Consider the following 19,595-nt stretch of genomic DNA (forward strand, 5'->3'; position numbering starts at 1 on the left):
TTTCTTTGTCTTGTCATCTTTTCATACATATTTTCTTTCTTTCTGAATAGTCTGTTTCATATCCGACCATTTCCTAGAAGTCTAAGCCTTGTGTGGCTTGTGCTTGCCTGGCTTTTGTGAATTGATTTTTTTTCCTAAGTGGTAGGATGACAGCCCTATCCCTGAGCCCACCTGCCTGTGTTTCTGTTAATGTGCTACTGTGGAAGGTCTGCCATCCTGAGTTGCATATAGGTTGCGTTTGAATCAAAACTTGAAGGATGTGCTTTATTTAAACAAAGGGTTAGGGTGAGAAGACTAACATTGAAAATAGGGCTCTCTAAAGGCACAGATATAATGAATTATATTAAAAGGGGAATTTATTGAATTAGCTATGACAGTCCAACAGCAGTTGAGGCCCAAGAATCAAAGAACCCAGTAGCTGCTCACTACATGTGGCTAGATGCCTCGGCAGTTCCAAACCAGCACTGAAGGCCTGTAGGCTTTGTGAGGAGCTACTGGTCTTTAATCCATGCTAGCCTTCAGTTGATGCTGGTCTTCAGTCCATGCTGAAAGACAGGAAGCAGCTCTGGCAGCCCAGTGTAAGGAAGAGCTTCCTTATATAAAGTCTCCCTCTGAAAATGGCCACCCCCTCTGGAGGAAGGGCTTACCCTGGGGAAAGGACTTTCTGCTTCAGTTAATTTTGCCTGGAAGCAATGTTGGAGACAAATGCAAAAGGGATGTCCTTGGACTGCTAAACATGTCAAATTGACAGCACCATCACCAGTGGTTAAAAAAAAAAAAAAAAAAGTGAAGTGACAAAAGCTAAGAATCACCAAGGAATCAAATTTCAGCTTAAACATATAGTGTGTTGATTTAGTTTGCTTTAGGGTTTAGTTTCTCCCATTGGAAAGTCTGTCCTTTGACCTTCACTCCATAGTGGTCTTATTTAGTTCTTGGCTCAGATATCTGCCCTATAGATCTCTTCCCTCTAATCTATCTAGAATGAACCTTTCTCTGCTCATTTACCCTTTATCATGTTCTATCATTACTTACCATTGTTAACTGTTTATCATCAGGCTCTCTTGAAGTATGATCAGAGTAGGTGATGATATATGCATTTTAATACTGTTACTTCTAATAGTTCCTTAGCACCTATTCACTGAATAGATTCAATAAATGAGAAAGAAATTTGAGACTATAACATAGAAAATAAACATACCAGATGTGATCATTTGAATATGAAATGTTCCCTATAGCTTTATGTTTTCTCAAATAAGCTTCTAGCATAATCCTCAGCTGATGGACACTTTTGGGAGGTTGAGCCTTGAAGGGAGTATCTCATTGAAGACAGACCTTGCACCTTAAAGTTCAGTCCCCTTGCTAACCATCCCATTTTTGCTGCTTTTCTCCAGCTGATCTGACAAGATGTGGTACCCTTTTATCCACTTTGTACTGCCCCATTGATACTTCTCAAAATAGGTACTCAAAATAAATTGTTTCCTTCCATAGGCTACTTCTGGCTGGGTGCTTCACCCAGCAATGAATGAGAAGGTAACTGCTACCTAAAACAAAGAAAATCATGAAGGCTGGCCTCATGGCCGGGGGAAAGGAAAGGAGAGTTTGGAAACAACAAAATAGGGTATCATTCCTAGCAACTATGAGGAGGCCTGTTTCAAGACTAGAAAGGTCAGGTGGAAAGAATATGTTTACTTGTCCAAAAACGATTGCATTTCCTAGAGCAAAATAGATTAAGGACCAGTGTATACATTGTGGTGGCAGCACTAAGAAGGGCAGAATTGTCATGATTTGGGAACAGGATGGAGCAATCAGGACATGAAAAAGAGGAAAAAGGACTTACAATTATCCGGAGTAATAAATGATAGCACAGTGCTTACATAGTTATTTTGAGTTGATGCTGTTGGCAAAGTATTCATAAAATCACAAGTGGAGTCCAGGAGAGAAGCTGGTCTGCAGACTTCTCTGACACCTGACTTATGATACAGGCTTCCTGTCTTGAGCCATTATCCCAATGTGAGAATCTCCAAGAAAACTCAGGAATTTGTGCACTCATTAACATCTTCCTTATATTGATTTTTTTTTTTCAAGTGATAGAGACTTCTATGTTAGGTAAGCTCAAGAGGCACAATATGGTATCACACTAAATAGAGACGTTAAGTAACTTCTTCAAAGTCACACTGCTGGTATGCAGATATGATTGTCAGTACAATGGACATCTGATTTTCATGTCATTAGGATACTAAAGCAAAGTCAAAGAGAAAATAATTATAAATATTTAAAACTAAGAAAAGAAAGGGAAGAGAGGAGAAGTATTTTAAGAAGAATGGAAGACAAGTGTTTCAGAAGCTGCAAGTAATTGAAAATAATAAGTAAAAAGGTCAATATCTTTGCTAATTAAAATAGCATTATTACACTTTATAAAAAATCATATATTTATTTTATTTGTTTGAAAGAGAAAGAAATAGGGAAAGAGTGAGAGAAAGAGAAAGAGAGAGGGAGAGAATGTGTCCACCAGGGCCTTTAGCCAACACAGACCGACTCTGGATAAATATGCCACCTTCTGTATCTTGCTTACGTGGCTCCTGGGGAATCAAACTTGGGTCGTTTGGCTTTGCAGGCAAGTGCTTTAACCACTAAACCCCATTATTAATATTTGAGAGAGTAGTTTGGAGTATAGAAGATTAATAATAACCTCATTGACTATTTCTATGAAATGAGAGTTTGGGAAAAAAAGTCCTAAAAACCACGTACTAGTGTACAAACTATTCATTTCAAACTTCTAATCATTTATTGCAGTGTTTTATACATGGATGTAGTATTCAATGTAATACATATTTGTGAAGCTCCAGTTCATGGAAATATTCAAGAGAACTTCATCCTGATCTTAATGAAGACCAGTGATTTTGGACAAATTAAGCTGCATGCTACAGGGCCAGCAGTTTGTGTTGGACAAAGTATATAAAGAATAAGACTTTCCCTAAAAATATAAGCTAACACTGCAGAGAGCCCACCATATATCTTCATTTCTGAGATGAGAAATCTAATTCAACTGTGATCTGATTTTTTAGTACAACCACCTTTAAGGTGAATTGCTCTGGTTTCAGACATGACCAGTATGTCTCTTAGTAATATATGCATTGTGTAAGAAAATCTAATGTTTCTGTTATAATTATTATACAATACTTATTTTATTATAAAATATTGTATAATATAGAGTTCAGAAGCATTTTGAAAAGTAAAGGGCATTTGGCTCTAGTTTCTATTTTTGTGGCACATGGCTTGAAAGACATTGGGTGTCTATTTACATAAAATTCAATCTTATTTCCTTGGGGAAATGTAAGAGATTCATTGAGTCTTAAATTCACAAAGAATCCAATATCCCAAGACAACAATAATGATGAATAAATTGAGTTTTCTATTCTGGAACTCCCTGTAGACTCCTTCTATATCACACAAAATGGAATGGCCTCCTTGGAGAATGTTCTGGCTAAAGTGCTTATATCTATGCCTAGACACTTGTATAAAAGTCCACTCCATGAGTTCTTTGATGTAGAAAGTTAAAATAATATACTAAAGTTTAAAATCATAAACTAGCTGGGCGTGGTGGTGCACACCTTTAATCCGAGCACTCGGGAGGCAGAGGTAGGATGATCACCGTGAATTCAAGTCCACCCTGAGACTACAGAGTTAATTCCAGGTCAGCCTGGACCAGAGGAGACCCTACCTCAAAAAAACCTAAAAGAAAAAAAAATAGATAAAAAATAAAATTATGCACTAAAGTTTATCAGTAAGACAATTAATAATATTGGTAAAAGACTTTTTATAAGAATTAGCCATTGAAAAAGATAAAAATGTGAAGTGATTTGAACATGCCCATTTACTTTGAATAGCTCCAAGAAAATACATCCTTTGATGGACTCCCATACTCCCATACTCACATACACATACCTTGAATGAAATCCTGAAGCTCTAATTTAAATACCTTTAAAATTATCTGGGACTCAATGATATTAGGTGTTTCAGAAGAATAGAGTGAGAAATTTTCTTAGTTATTAACTGGCAGGACTGAGGAAAGTCAATGGCATTGATTTTAAAAGAATATTAGCTCATTGCATTCTAGTCAGTTGTAGTAATCAGAAGTAAATTGGACTCTACATTTTACTTGATTGTAACTTCATGGCAGATTCCTACACAAAATTAACTTCTTAAAGATGGGAATGGGGATAACAACAAGTATTAGTTTACATTCTGCTTTCTTTACATACATCTCCCTGGGCTTGAAGAACATGATTCTGTTAAGCTCCTGTTTATTGACACCTAAAGGGCACTTAGAACAATGCTAAGTGTATGATTAGCCTCAAGATGAGAGGCATTGCTTTATTTTAAAATAAAGGTACTTTTGTGGGAGATGGATCAATAGTAAAAGGCACTGGCTTGCAAAGCCTGACAGCTGAGGTTCAATTCTCCAGTACACATGTAAAGCTAGATGTACAAAGTGGGATTTGTCTGTAGTTTATTTGCAGTGACAAGAAGACCTGGTGTGCCCATTCTCACCCTCTCTCTTTCTGTCTCTCTCTTTGTGTGTATGTCTCTATATAACACATAAATAAAAATATTAAAAATAAAATACATTTATGAAAATGGCATCATAATTGGATTCTCTTCTCAGTATACATTTGATGGATTATTGTCATAGTTTAACTCTTGGTCTCTTGCTACCACCCCCCACCCCAGCCTTGTATGCAACATATATTTGCTGAATTTAACATAGCCTGCAACTTCTCTACTAGAAGCAGTTTCCACACCATTCCAGTTAACCTAGGATAAACAAGTGTAAGATTTATAATATAGTAGGATTCTGCTAGAAAGTCATTTTACGACTTCCAGTTAAGATGGCAACTTACGTACCATACCAAAGCAGCCTACGGGGGGGTGGGGGGGACCAAAAAAACTCAGCAAAATACACACTTTTACTAAAAAGTGAGGTGTATAGGAAATTGAAACAGCAGTGGAGAAGTAAAAGAGATCCAGAGCCCACACAGGCTGGCAAAAGCGGCCCCGACAGGTTCACTGACAGCAGCGGCGGCAGCGCACCAGAAAATCAGCAGGCTCGGCTCCAGCAGCAGGAAAATCCAGGTGAGAGGAGCTTCCATTCACACCAGAGCTCTCTGCAAACTCTAGAAACTTGAAGGGAGAGTGGCAGTGAGCAACAGAGGAGCATATCACAAGGTAAAAGAACACATGAAACAGCGAGAGAACTAGAACAGCTGTGGCTCCCTCCCCTCCCCCACCACCTGTGCCCAGCTCCAGCGAACACAGCAGCAGTCCCCGGAACTGACCACACCAACTTGAGCCACCAGTGGGACCCAAGCAGGAGTAGAATCCAGCAGCAACATCAGTGGCTCTGGAAACAGCAGCAGTGGCCCCAGCAATGGCAGACCCAGTAGCGGCAACAGCAGCAGATCCAGCAGCAGCAGCTTCAGAGGCAGCAGTTGCAGATCGAGCAGCAGCACCAGAGAATCTAGCAGTGGCAGCGGCAGCAGCAGCAGCAGCGGCAGCAGCAACAGTGGACCCAGCACAGGCGACAGACCCAAAAGCAGCAGCTTTAGCAGCAGCAGGGATAGATCCAGCAGTGGCAGCTTCAGGATCTGCAGTGGCAGTTCCAGCAGCGGTTGTGCCGATCTGCAGGGCCACAGTTGCCAGGCTCAGTTTTCAGCAGCCCAATGCCCCGGCCAGCAACTTGACTGAGACCAAAATTATCCAAAAGGTAACTGAGATTAAACCAGGGAAGGTTCTTATTTGGTCACAAGCTGAATTAGATCCCTCAACAGACAAGAAATATTAACGTTTGTTGATAGAGGATCTGGTTGTTATAATAACTACTTTTGCATAAATACTCAGTGCTGGTTTTGATTGAACGTGTACAGTATTTAGTTAAATGTTAGAATCTACCTGTATTTTATTCCATTCAGCCTACTTGAATACTCCCATAGCAGGGAAACTCAACCCCTAGGAACACCTACCTAGATACTCTGAGAGTATTAAGAGCCACACCTAACACCTTAAGCTCCTATCCTGAAGATATATAACATCAAACCAATTGATAAAGCTAAGAATATCAAGCTAGCTAGAAAATTCAAGCATTAACATAATCCAAGATGAAAAGATATATACATTATAACAAAAGGGACACTAAAAAGCAAGACATATAAATCCACCTAAAAGTATTAATGCATCAGAAATGACATCCAGTAAGAACAAGTTAGAGGAAATGCCTGAGAAAGATTTCAAAAGAATGATTGTAAACATGTTCAAGGAAGTAAAGAACAAATCAAAGGAATCAAAGAAGAAATCAAAGAGGAAATCAAATGAATCAAAGAGGAAATAAAAGAAGATGCAGGACACCAACTTCATGAAATAAAGAAGGCAATACAAGACATAAATAAGGAAATAGAAATAATAAAGGAAAACCAGTCAGAATTACTAGCAATGAAGAACACAGTTAAGGAAATAAAAAACTCTGTAGAAAATCTCACCAGTAGAATGGATGAAGGAGATGACAGAATATCTAAGCTAGAAGACCAGGTGGCAGATTTAATACAGTCCAACAAAGAGAAAGAGAAACATGTAGAAAAGTATGAGTGGGAATTTCAAGATATTTGGGACACTATGAAAAGATCAAATATAAGAATTCAGGGCATAATAGAAGGAGAAAAATTCCACTCCAAAGGCATAGTAGGTGTCTTCAAAAAAATCATAGAAGAAAACTTCCCCCAAATTGGGAAAGAGGTGCCAATGCAGATACGGGAAGCCTTTAGAAGCCAGCCGTACAATACCTGGAAAGAACCTCTCCTTGCCATATTATTATTATTTTTTTAATTTTTATTTATTTATTTATTTGAGAGTGACGGACATAGAGAGAAAGACAGATAGAGGGAGAGAGAGGGAATGGGCACACCAGGGCTTCCAGCCTCTGCAAATGAACTCCAGACGTGTGCGCCCCCTTGTGCGCCCCCCTTGTGCGCCCCCACCTGGGAAACTGAGCCTTGAACCAGAGTCCTTAGGCTTCACAGGCAAGCGCTTAACCGCTAAGCCATCTCTCCAATCCTCCTTGCCATATTATAATCAAACTACCAAACACACAAACCAACGAAAAAGTATTGAAAACAGTTAGAGAGAAAAATAAAGTTACCTACAAAGGCAAGCCCATCAGGATTATAGCAGATTATTGAACAGAAACTTTAAAAGCCAGAAGGGCTTGGAGTGATGTATTCCAAGTTCTGAAAGATAACAACTGTCAACAAAGGTTATTTTATTCTGCAAAGCTATCCATTCAAATAGATCGAGAAATAAGGACATTCTATGACAAAAGCAGGTTAAATGAGTATTTGAAGAAAAAACAAGCTCTACAGAAAATACTTGATAGGATCCTCCATGAAGAAGATAAGGAAAAGCACACATATAAGGAACCTGAAAAAAAAAAGTGATACTCAAATATTAGTTAACATAAGAGAGCAAAGGTAGAACCGGAACCACACACACACACACACACACACACACAAATGGCAAACATAAATACACACCTTTCAATAATATCTCTTAATATCACCTGCTTCAATGCCCCAAACAAAAGACATAGGTTTGCAGACTGGGTTAAAAATCAGGATCCTACAATTTGTTGTCTCCAAGAAACTCACCTTTCTATAATGGATAGACATTACCTTAGGGTGAAAGGTTGGAAAACAGAGTTTCAGACAAATGGGTCTAGAAAACAAGCAGGGGTTGCTATCCCAATATCTGACAAGGTAGACTTCAGTCCAACATTGGTCAAGAAAGATAAGGAAGGTCACTTTATATTGATTAAGGGCACACTCCAACAGGAGGACATTACAATCCTAAACATATATGCACGTAACATGGGGGCTCCCAAATTCATCAAACAAAACTTTTAGAACTAAGGTCACAGATAACACCAAACACAGTGGTGGTGGGTGACTTTAACACCCCACTCTCATCAATTGACAGGTCATCCCAGGAAAAAATAAAGAGAGAGGCATCTGGACTAAATGAGGTCATAGAAGGAATGGGCCTAACAGATATACACAGGACATTTCAACAATCTAAATAATTAGATCCCTAAAACATCTGTTAGGGGGTTGCGTGCAAGGACAGTGTGTGGGAGGGTGTGTGGATCTGGAATCAGTAGGCCAGACACCTCTTCCAGTCTCCTCCCACCTCCCTGCTTCTGGGTTGCCTGTGCAGACAGTGTGTGAGCCTGCATGCTGGTCTGCTCTAAGGCTTGTACCACCTCCCCCTGTCTGTGTTGGCTGTATAGACAGTGACTGGGCAGGCACATGGGTCAGGAGTGAATATGCCAGAACCCTATTTGGGGGCTCCACCCACCTCCCTGTTCTGGGCTCCCTGTGATGGTCTATGTTCTAGAGGGCACAGTGCAAAGTGCTTTTCACCCTCCCAGTCCCCTGGTCCTTGGAGGTCTTATTGTGCCTTCATCAGGGAGGCCTGGTCCCTGTGTGAGCTGTGGAATCAGGGCTTTTGTTTTGGTATTCACCTGAGTCAGACCGTGAATGGGCCAAAAGAAAAAAAACTTGCTTACTCATCAGTAAAATAAAGAGTCTTCCTAAAATGGGTAGACAACACAAAAAAGCCAATGAAAGTCAGAAAACTGAGAGATCTCCCCCAAGGATTCCTAGTCCTACAATGGAAGCCTCCAGTGAAATCAGATAAATCAACAGAAACTCATTCCCAAAATGAAAATACAACACCCAATGATACACTGATCAAAAAAATAAATAAATAATTGCTGAACTTGAAGCAAACTATCAAAGAACCAACAATTGTATCAATGAAATTGAACAGAATAATCTCTTAGAGTGTTCAGCTTTTGACAGTAGGCTTAATTTGATGGAAGAAAATGTTAGAACCCTCCAAATAGATATGAATAAATTGAAGGGAAGTCAAAAAATGGAAGATCTCAACAACTTGCTTAAGGTTAATGAAGACAATCAAATGCAAGAATGAACTCTAGGAGGCATCAAAATATCTGAACTTTAATTGAATCATACCTCAAAAAAGAGATGGACATGATGCAAAATAACACAACAACAAAAAAATTAAATAGAACTTATAGAAACCTCTCTAGATCCTCTCATGAGCAGAGTCACTTATGTGAAAGACAGAACCTCTGACCTAGAAGATAAGGCAGAAGAAATTGATCAGGAGGCAAAAAACTGATAAATTTAAAAAAAAAATCAAGAGAACAGAATATGAGGTAACTGGAACACAGTAAAATGAAAAAAAAAATAATAATAAAACAAATACATTCAGATCATGGGTATACCAGAAGGAGAGGAAGTCTAAGACAGAGGCATAGAGGCCATATTCAATAAAATTATTGAAGAAAATTTTATGAATCTCTCAAAGCAGAGGTCCATCCATATGCAAAAAGTCCACAGAACACCAGACAGGACCAAAGAAGAAACTCTCCAGGACACATCATAGTTAAAATTCTCAACAATAAGAACAAAGAGAGAGAGTGGGTTAAAAGCAGGAAGAGAGAAATATTGACAACATACCAAGGCAATGCCATTAGAATTATGTTAGATTTTGCAATAGAAACTCTGAAAGCCAGAAGGAACTAGAATGGAACACTTCAAAGTCTGAAAAAATATGGCTTTCAGCCCAAGCTACTCTACACAACAAAAGTATCCCTCATAATGGATGGTGAGAGAAAAACTTTCCATGAAACAAGTCAACTCTATGATTATATGAACACAAAGCCAAACTACAGAGAATACTTGAGGGAATACTCCAGAGAACAGTTAAACAACCAATCTCAAGAGCCAACAAGAAGATCAAAGTAACCAAAACTGACCAGGCTCAAAATAGTACAAAATACAAGAAACCACCAAACCCCATACAACACCTCATCATGGCAGGGATTAATTCAAACCTCACAGTAATAATGTTAAATATTAATGATCTTAGATCACCCATCAAAAGGCACAGGTTGGGCTGGAGAGATGGCTTACTGGTTAAGTGCTTGCCTGTGAAGCCTAAGGACCCTGGTTCAAGACTCAATTCCCCAGGACCCACATTATCCAGATGCACAAGGAGGCACATGCATCTGGAGTTTGTTTGCAGTGGCTAGAAGCCCTGGCATGCTCTCACTTTCCCCTTCTTCTCTCTCTCTCTCTCTCTCTCCCTCTTTCTCTCTCTGTCACTCTCAAATAAATAAATAAAAATAAACAATAATTTTTTTTTAAAGACACAGGTTATCAGGATGGATCAAAAAACTGGACCCTTCTATCTGCTGTCTTTAAGAAACCCACCTCACCACTAAAGATAAACAGCTAAAGATAGACACCTCCTTAGGGTGAAAGGTTAGAAAATGATATTCCAAGCAAATGGAAATAAAAACAAGCAGGTTTTGCTATATTAATATCTGGTTAAAGAGACTTCAAATCAAAAGTAATCCAAAAGAACAAAAACAGCCACTTCTTACTCATTAAGTGAATGATCTAACATGAGCATATACTACAATCATAAATATATATGTGCCAAACACATGTGAAATACAGTTTATAAAATAAAATCTACTGGGAAATAGACAGGTCATTGAAGCAGAAAGTCAAAAGGGAAATAATAGAGCTCAACAACACCATAGATCAACTAGACCTAATGGATATCTAGAGAACTTTCTGCCTCAACAGTAGAGAATACACATTCTTCTCAGCAGCCCACAGAACCTTCTCCAAAATTGACCATATATTAGGCCCTAAAGCATGCCCCAACACAGAGGATTTTGGGAAATGAGCAAGAGTGGTTCTTTCTTAGTGAATCTGATATCAGCACAAGAGTGAAGGAGATAGACACTGAGGACACTCAACACCCACCAAAGCAGAGATCCAGAGGCTCCTAAGTGTCCATCACTTAAATAGATTTAAAATGCTCCCAGCATGGCTCAGGGAATTTTGCAGAAGAGGAGTTGGAAAGATTGTTAGAGCAACAAGTTGGGACATTTTGCACAGAGACATTGCCTCTCCCCACATAATGTGTGATCCACAATTCCCATGGGGTTGACCTGCATCCCCAGTGAGGAAGATCTCACCAGAAAAGGGGCAGGAAGGAGGGAAAAGTTGGTACCAATATGTGTTGTTTACATACTAAATACCTCCATATCAAATTAAAAAATGTTGTTAGGGGGCTGGAGAGATGGATTAGTGGTTAATGTGCTTGCCTGCAAAGTCAAAGGACCCAGCTTCAGTTCCCCAGGACCCATGTAAGCCAGATACACAATGTGGCATATGCATCTGGTGTTGGTTTGCAGTGGCTGGAGGCCTTGGGGTGCCATTCTCTCTCTCCCTCCTCTCTCTTCCACTTTCTTCTTTTTTCTTTTCTCTTTCTTTCTTTCTTCTATCTTGTCTTCCAGATCAGAGTTTCTATCCTCCACATAGCTGACTCTACTCTTGAGAGCTTCTAGAGAGTTTTGGACTTGTTCAATTAGGTTTGCATTTTCTACTAGTTTTCTATGTATAATTTGCATCCCTTTGTCAAGTTCCCTTTTCACATCATTTTCTGATTTTCATACTGATTCTTGGAATTCATCCTTGCATTACTTTATGTCTTCATTTAACATGGCCAGCTGATTTTTTGCAGTCTTCTTTTTTTTCACTTTCCCTCAAATCTCTTAACTGTCTTTGAGCTCCTTCCATTTTCTGATCTATTAGGTCTAGTTTAGTGATGGCAGCATCCACATGATTATCGTTCCTTTGTTGCTTTCATGAAGGTTCTACTAGTAGCTTGGTCAAGGTTGCATTGCTCATAGCTTCCTTTTGGAGTTCTGATCCTAATGACACTTCTATGTTTTTATTAGAGATGTTCATTTTAGGACAGGGTGATCTAGCTGAATTTTTTGCATTTGATTTTTCATGTTATTTCTTTTGTGCTATGGTCTGCCCATCACAGTGTATGGGCACATAGGTGGGTGGATCAGCCTGGGCTCAAGCACAATGGGAATCTGAGGCAGTATGAGACTGTTGCCAAGCAGCCTGGACTTTGGCTCTCACTTGCCAAAGACACCTGATCTACTGCCTGGCTGGGGCACCAAAGTTGCCTGATCTCTCAAGCAGTAATGCACCAAAGCTGCCTGCATTCAAGCTAGGAGGGACACTGAGGCACCAAGCACTAAAGCAGCCCAAACTCTGGTGTGGGAACACTGGGACCCAGAAGCAGTCTGGGTTCCCCCACTAGAGGACAATGGTGGCTGGCCAACTCAGCAGACAGGTAGGGTATGGCACCTGGGCTGGTGTAAGCACAGACACAGTCAGAGCTTGCATGGCAATTGTTGTGGGCATGGACTCGCTGAATACTTGGCAGCAGGAACAATAAGTGAGCAAGTTGGTGGAGCAGTCTAAGCTTCCACATGCAGGGATTTATTGGCTCACAGGATGCCATGGATACAGTGGCTACTTGGAGGGAGGAGTGGGCAACCTGCCCACAAAGGAATCAGTGATTCCATGTTTTGCCTGGACTCTCTGAACCTGCAGTGGCCAGAAGCAGTAAGTGGGTGAGTGGCCAGAGCAGTCTAAACTTCCACAAGCAGGGATCCATCAGTGCATGTCAGCACTGTGGACACAGAGGCTACTTGGGGGGAGAGGTGGGCTACCCACCTGTGAGGGAATCAGCGATTCCCTGTTTTCCCCCCGTCTGTGCCCTCCCACTAGCAATCTATTGGAGATTGCTCTCCCCTAAAAGACCTAGTGAGCCCTTAATATCTTGCCTAGGCAGTCACCATCTTGGCCGGAATTTCTTGTTAAGTTCTTAATGAGTTGAATTTGGATCTACAGTATATTCTATTGTGATTATTTAATATAAAAACATGAAATTGAGATTCTGAATTTGACAACTTTAGAGAATTGTGTTATTGCTTGAACTATTATAGTAGTTCTGGCAGGTAAAGTAACTATAGTACCTTTGAGCCATTCTTGTGCTTGAGTGTCTATTCTGTACATAGATAAATTATTTAAATGTGATTTCTTAGTGGGAAGATACTATTCCAAAAATACTGTTTCAAAAGTTCTTGAAATATAATTTTATTATATTGCTAAAACTTTATTTTAAAATTACTTATAATTCCCATCTTTGTAGATTCTGTTAGAGATCAATTGGATATTCAGCAAATATTTTCTCCCATTCTGTGGGTAATATATTGGCTTTGTTTATTGTATGCTTGTTTGTGAAGGCAAGAACTCCTCTCCTACATTGTTTTGGTTTTCATTTAAAGCCTTATAAATTAAAAATATGTATTTTTGTGGTCTATATTTTAAAATATTTTATTTTTATTTATTTATTTGACAATGAAAGAGGGAGGGAGGGAGGGAAGAAAGGAGAGAGAGAGAGAATAGGCACACCAGAGCCTCCAGCCACTGCAAATGGACTCCAGATGATTGTGCCCTCTTGTGAGTCTGGCTAATGTGGGTCCTAGGGAATAGAACATGTGTCCTTTGGCTTTGCAAATAAACACCTTAACTCCTAAGCCATCCCTCCAGCCCAGTGGTTTACATTTTAATTTCAGCTGATGACAAAAACTTTCATTTTCTTAGAATGAAACAATCATTTTGAGCCCTTAATAAATAGGCATCTATTAATAAAAATCATTTCAGTAATTCTAAACCTAACACAATTACTTTTGTCTAGACTTCCACTTATAGAACCATCAGAGATGCTTACACCCTAATGTAACTGAACTAACTTTGCATATATAATTTTATATAAGTAAGCATAAAAGATAGAAACATTGAGGACAAAATAGAAGGTTAAGAATTCTGAGAAGCAAAAGAGATCTGTTTTTAAATAAGCACCACAAACTGTCAGGTGAGACAATGAAGCAATAGAACCATTGCCTGTGAGGACCAACATTTAGGAAGCAGTATTAAAAAGATGTAGATACTTATTTCAGTGAGCAGACACAGATATTTTAAAGGTGCATTTGGGTGTTTCATGTTGAGATGGCTGTATCTGCATATAGTACTACTTTTGAAATCAATTTAATTTCAAATTAAATGGGACCATAAAATTTGCAGACAAAAGTATTAATTTTTAACCATATATATATCTGAAAGAAAATAAGATTATAATTAATCTGATATCACTTGTCTCTTGATTATGGTAGTTATTTCATAAATATAAATATTATAATTATTAAATTACAATCTTAAAATGTGCTTTTTGTTTTGAAACAGGATCTCACACTGTGTCTGAGGTTGGTGTGGAACTCAAACTGCAGCTCAAATTGGCGTTTAACACACTGCAATAAACCTTCTTAAACTTCTGGAATGGCAGAATCATATTTGTAGTTGACCACACTCATATTAAATTTGTGTGTTTTGGACTGGATAGAAGGCTCAGAGTTTAAGGTATTTGCCTGCAAAACCTAATGACTCAGGTTAGATTCCCCAGTACTCATATATATACAGGTGGACAAAATGGCATGTGCATCTGGAGTTTGTTTGCAGTGGCTGGAGGCCCTGGCATACCCATTCTTATGTCTTTCTCTCTTCTCTGTACTTCTCTCTGCTTGTAAATAAGTAAGTAAGTAAATAAATAAATAATTTTTGAGTTTTAGTATAAGTAGATTAAGCCTTAGTAAATCTATTTTAAAATTTTGGTGCACATGAGTCTCAGTTCTACATAAAACTGTCCTGATTCCTTCTCTTTTGAAGTAGTCCTCTGGTACCTTTAAAACTATGACAACTGTAGTAGTCACTGACTTATAATGATTCCCAAGTACCTTTTATACAACTTAATTTTCTCTTGAGTAAATCATAACCTTAAAAAAAATTGGTAAAGTAGTGCTTCTTTAAAAAGTTACAGTTGGGGGCTGGAGAGATGGCTTAGTGGTTAAGAGCTTGCCTGTGAAGCCTAATGACCTCGGTTCAAGGCTCGATTCTCCAGGACCCATGTTACCCAGATGCACAAGGGGGCGCACACGTCTGGAGTTCGTTTGCAGTGGCTGGAAGCCCTGGCGTGCCCATTCTCTCTCTCTGTCTCTCTCTCTCTCTCTCTCTCTCTCTCTCTCTCTCTCTCTCTCTCTCTATCTGCCTCTCTCTGTCTCTGTCATTCTCAAATAAATAAATAAAAGTAAACAAAAATTTAAAAATGTCACAGTTGGATTAGTGACGAAAAGGCAGATTATGCAATATGTGAGAACACTACTGTAAGAGTATTTTTGTGTGTATGAAAATACTCTTTTAAAGGTCTCTATTGTAGAGAATTCAACAATGGTTGACGTACCATGTTCAGTGCAACAGGAGATTATACTGAGATGACCAACTTAGTTTGTGTTGGAGTACAGAAAACACTATGCGTTTTCTGTGTTTCAGAAGCAGAGTACAGAACAGTGCTTAACGGACCACTTTAGTTCTTAGGAGACCATTAAACTTATTTAGAATGTCTCTTGCTTGCAGTTATGAATGAAGAAAATATAAAAATGACTGCACCTGCCAGAACTTAAGCCTGCTTTACAGCCTGTACATTCCAATACTTGTATGGCAAAACAACTTAGTTAAGTACACAATTTATTCCCAAAATATGCATAAAATGATTTTATAGACATTATGTTAGTAAATCAATAATTAAGAAAAATTAGTTTTGAAGTAAATGTTAGATTTAATCATATGAAATGTTATTTTGTTACAAGGATGGGTTTTACTGGTAATTTTGGTGATATTAGAAGATGATGTTTGAGTAACTTAGGTAAAAATGACACTGTGGAATCTTCCCATAAAAGCATGAATTCTCCTTTCCCTGTTCATCCATCTGCTATGGTGTCTGCTTTTGAATAGTATTTTATCTACTTACTTGAGAATCTTCCTTTCACATAAATTAAAGGACATCAGTCCTTCTTGGGTCTCATAAACTATGAATATCTGTCAATATTTGGAAATACATTACTATAGATAGAATGTTTATTCAAATTTCATATTTTGGAAAGCCTACTCTCAATTGGATGGCTTGAGGAACTTAAGAAGATTCCTGATGGAGCTTGCTTGCAGGCACATTACGATCCAGAAAGATGTAAGCAAAGAGCCAGCAGGATGTGCTTTCATTAGTACATGTCTACGGTGGCATCTTGATTTCAGACGATTCAACATTAAGAACTTTCAGCAATCATTTTCTGTTCTTTATAAGATATTTATCCTGTGGCATTTTGTTAAAATAACCAAATGAACAAAGATTGCCTCACATCTTTTTTTAAAATTTATTTATTTATTTTTATTGAAAACTTCCACAATTGTTAACAATATCCCATGGTAATTTCCTCCCTCCCCCCACTTTCCACTTTGAAACTCCACTCTTCATCACCCCCCCCCCATCAGTTTCTCTTTTATTTGGATGTCATGATATTTTACTCCTATTCTTATAGTCTGGTGTAGGTAGTATCAGGCACTGTGATGTCATGTATATCCAGGCCATTTGGTATCTGGAGGAGCACATTATAAGGAGTCCTACTGTGGTGGTTTGATTCAGGTGTCCCCCATAAACTTAGGTGTTCTGAATGCTAGGTTCCCAGCTGATGCATATTTGGGAATTAATGCCTCCTGGAGGGAGTGTATTGTTGGGGGCGGGCTTATGGGTATTAAAGCCAGTTTCCCCTTGCCAGTGTTTGGCACACCCTCCTGTTGCTGTGGTCCATCTTATGTTGGCCAGAGGGTGATGTCCACCTTCTGCTCATGCCATCGTTTTCCCTTGCCATCGTGAAGCTTCCCCTTGAGCCTGTAAGCCAAAATAAATCTCTTTTTCCCAGAAGCTGCTCTTGATTGGGTGATTTCTAACAGCAATGCGAACCAGACTGCAACACCTACCCTTCTTTTGGCTCTTACATTCTCTCCACTGCCTCTTCCACAATGGACACTGAGCCTTTCAAGGGGTGATAGAAATATTTGAGTGCTGCCTCTGCGGTTCCTTTTGAGTCATCCTAAGGTCACTGCCACCTAAAAAGAGAAGCTTCTCTAACCCAAAGTGAGAGTAGCATTAATATATGGGTATGAACATTAAAAGAAAGTGATTATTGGGCAGTTTGGTGAGCTACAGTATATATATTTAGCATGACACACATGCCACTATTGCACCTGTTAGCTCATTTGTCCTGGCTGGGCAAATATAAGGCTTGCAATGTCCACTGTTGAGTATCTTCACTGGTGATTTCTCTCTCTCCCATTGAACTGCATGCAGTACGGCTTTATCCAGATTTCTGTCATCTGGTTTACATGGAGGAGATTTACAGCTCAGCTCCAGCAGTATTGCTTAGTAACCTTGCAGTCCAAGTATGTGGGTCTTCATCAACAGGATCTTACCATGTCTTCCTGGTGGGAAACCAAGGGCCTTGGCAATGGCCTGTAATGGTTTTGGGTATCAGAGAACTCCCTGCCCAACAATTGACTAGAAGGTATCCCATTCCTGGTACTGATTCCTGACAGATATTGGTCATTTTCCCCCAGTAGCCCACATAGCACCTTATGGCACTAGACACACTGACTGTCTGGTGACTGACTCTCTTCCAGCTTCCAGCCATGCCATTCCACTTTAAGTGTCAACCACACATGGTGTCTTCAGGAGTACAGTCTTACCACTAATCTTTGGTGGGTCATCAGTTACTGTGACAGAAATCTGTCTTTCTTTTAGGAAACCTTTTATGTCTCTCTGATCAAAAGCTCGTTGTGGATGATAGCTACATGCTGGTACTGGGAGTTACAGGTCAGTGCCCACTAAGAAAAGGAAGAAAAAGATAACTAATATACAAGAGTTAGAGTTAGAGAGAGAAAGAGAGAGAGGGTGGGGGAAGGAGAGAAGGAGGCTGTGGAAGATTAAGGTCAGTCTTCATCATACCCTCTCCAGTGTCTTGTGGCTCAGGTGTTTTTAATGGCCTGGTGAAGGTTCAACCATTTGATCTGCCTTTTACTATTTAGAATTTTATGGTACTATTGCCATTTGGGTCTAGATTTGGGTTTCCCACCCCCTTTCTTTGCCTTCCCCTCTCTCCCCACCAATCTTATTGTCTAGTCCTCAAGATGCTTGCTGGCTATGTAAGGCATCTTGGGTAGATTCAGTTTAGGTGCTGTAGATGAGGGAGACTACGTGGTAATTTTCTTTTTGTGATTGGGTAAGTTCACTGAGAATGATCTATTCCAGGTTCCACCATTTTTCCTTAAATTTCATTGTGTCATTTTTTCTTACTGATGTGTAGATTTCCATTGTGTAGATAGACTACATCTTAGTTATCCATTCTTCTAGTGATGGACATCTGGGTTGAATCCAGCTCTTAGCTATTATGAACTGAGCTGCTACAAACATGGTTGAGCAAATCTCTCTGGCCTGTGGTTTAAAGGTTTTAGGGTAGATGCCCAGTAAGGGAATAACTGGGTCTGTTGGTATCTCTATAGTCAGCTTTTTCAGGAGTCTCCTGCATTCCAAAGTGGTTGTACCAACTTACATTCCCACCAACAGTGGATGAGTGTTCCTAATTCACCACATCCTTGCCAGCATTCATTTTCATTTGATTTTTTGATGTTTTCTATCATTACTGGGGTAAAGTGGAATCTCACAGTTGTTTTAATTTCCCTGATGATTAGAGCCAGTTCTTGGCCTGCTACTGGGCCTTAGTGGAAACTGAATGTTTGACAACGGTCCATCAAATTATAATGCAACCTGAGCTGCCCATTATGAGCTGGTTGTTGTCTGACCCACCAGACCATAATGTTGGATGTGCACAGCATCAGTCCCTCATCAAGTGGAAGTGGTATATATGTGATTGGGCTGAAGCTCAAGCAGGCCTTGAAGGCACAAGTAAGTTACATGAGGAAGTTGCCCAAATGTCTATGGTTTCTACTCCTGTAACCATGCCTTCTGCTCCTAGTCATGCACCCATGGCATCATAGTGTGTTCCCTATGTTCAGCTGACTGAGGAGAAGAGGATAAGGGTATGGTTTACATATGGTTTAGCATGTTATGCAGGCACCTCCCAGAACTCGACAACTTCTTTATTATAGCCTCTTTCTGGACCAACTCTGAAGGACTGTGGTGAAGGGAATTTTTTACAATGGGCAGAATCTTGGGCAGTGCACATAGTTTTGCATTTTACTTGGAAAGAAAAAGGGCCATATGTGTGGTTATACACTGATGGGCTGTGGCCAATGGTTTGGATGGTCCAGAACTTGGAAGGAGCAAAATTGCACAATTGGTGAGAAGGACATTTGGGGAAGGTGTATGTGGATAGAATTCTCTGAATGGGAAAAGGACATAAACATACTTGTGTCTCATGTTAATACTCCTCAAAAGGTGAGTTCAGCAGAGGATGACTTTAATATTCAAGTAGATAAGTTGACCAGTTCTATGGATAGTTGTCAACTTCTTCCCTCAGCCATCACTGTCATGTCTAGTGGTCCAATGAACAAAGTTGCCATGGTGCCAGATATGCAGGCTATGCATAGGCCCAACAACATGGACTTCCACTAAGTAAGGCTGACCTGGCTATGGCTACAGCTGAGTGCCAAATTTGCCAGCAGCAGAGTCCAACTCTG

Source organism: Jaculus jaculus, chromosome 1 (genome assembly GCF_020740685.1).
Source record: "Jaculus jaculus isolate mJacJac1 chromosome 1, mJacJac1.mat.Y.cur, whole genome shotgun sequence".
Classification (NCBI taxonomy): Eukaryota; Metazoa; Chordata; class Mammalia; order Rodentia; family Dipodidae; genus Jaculus; species Jaculus jaculus.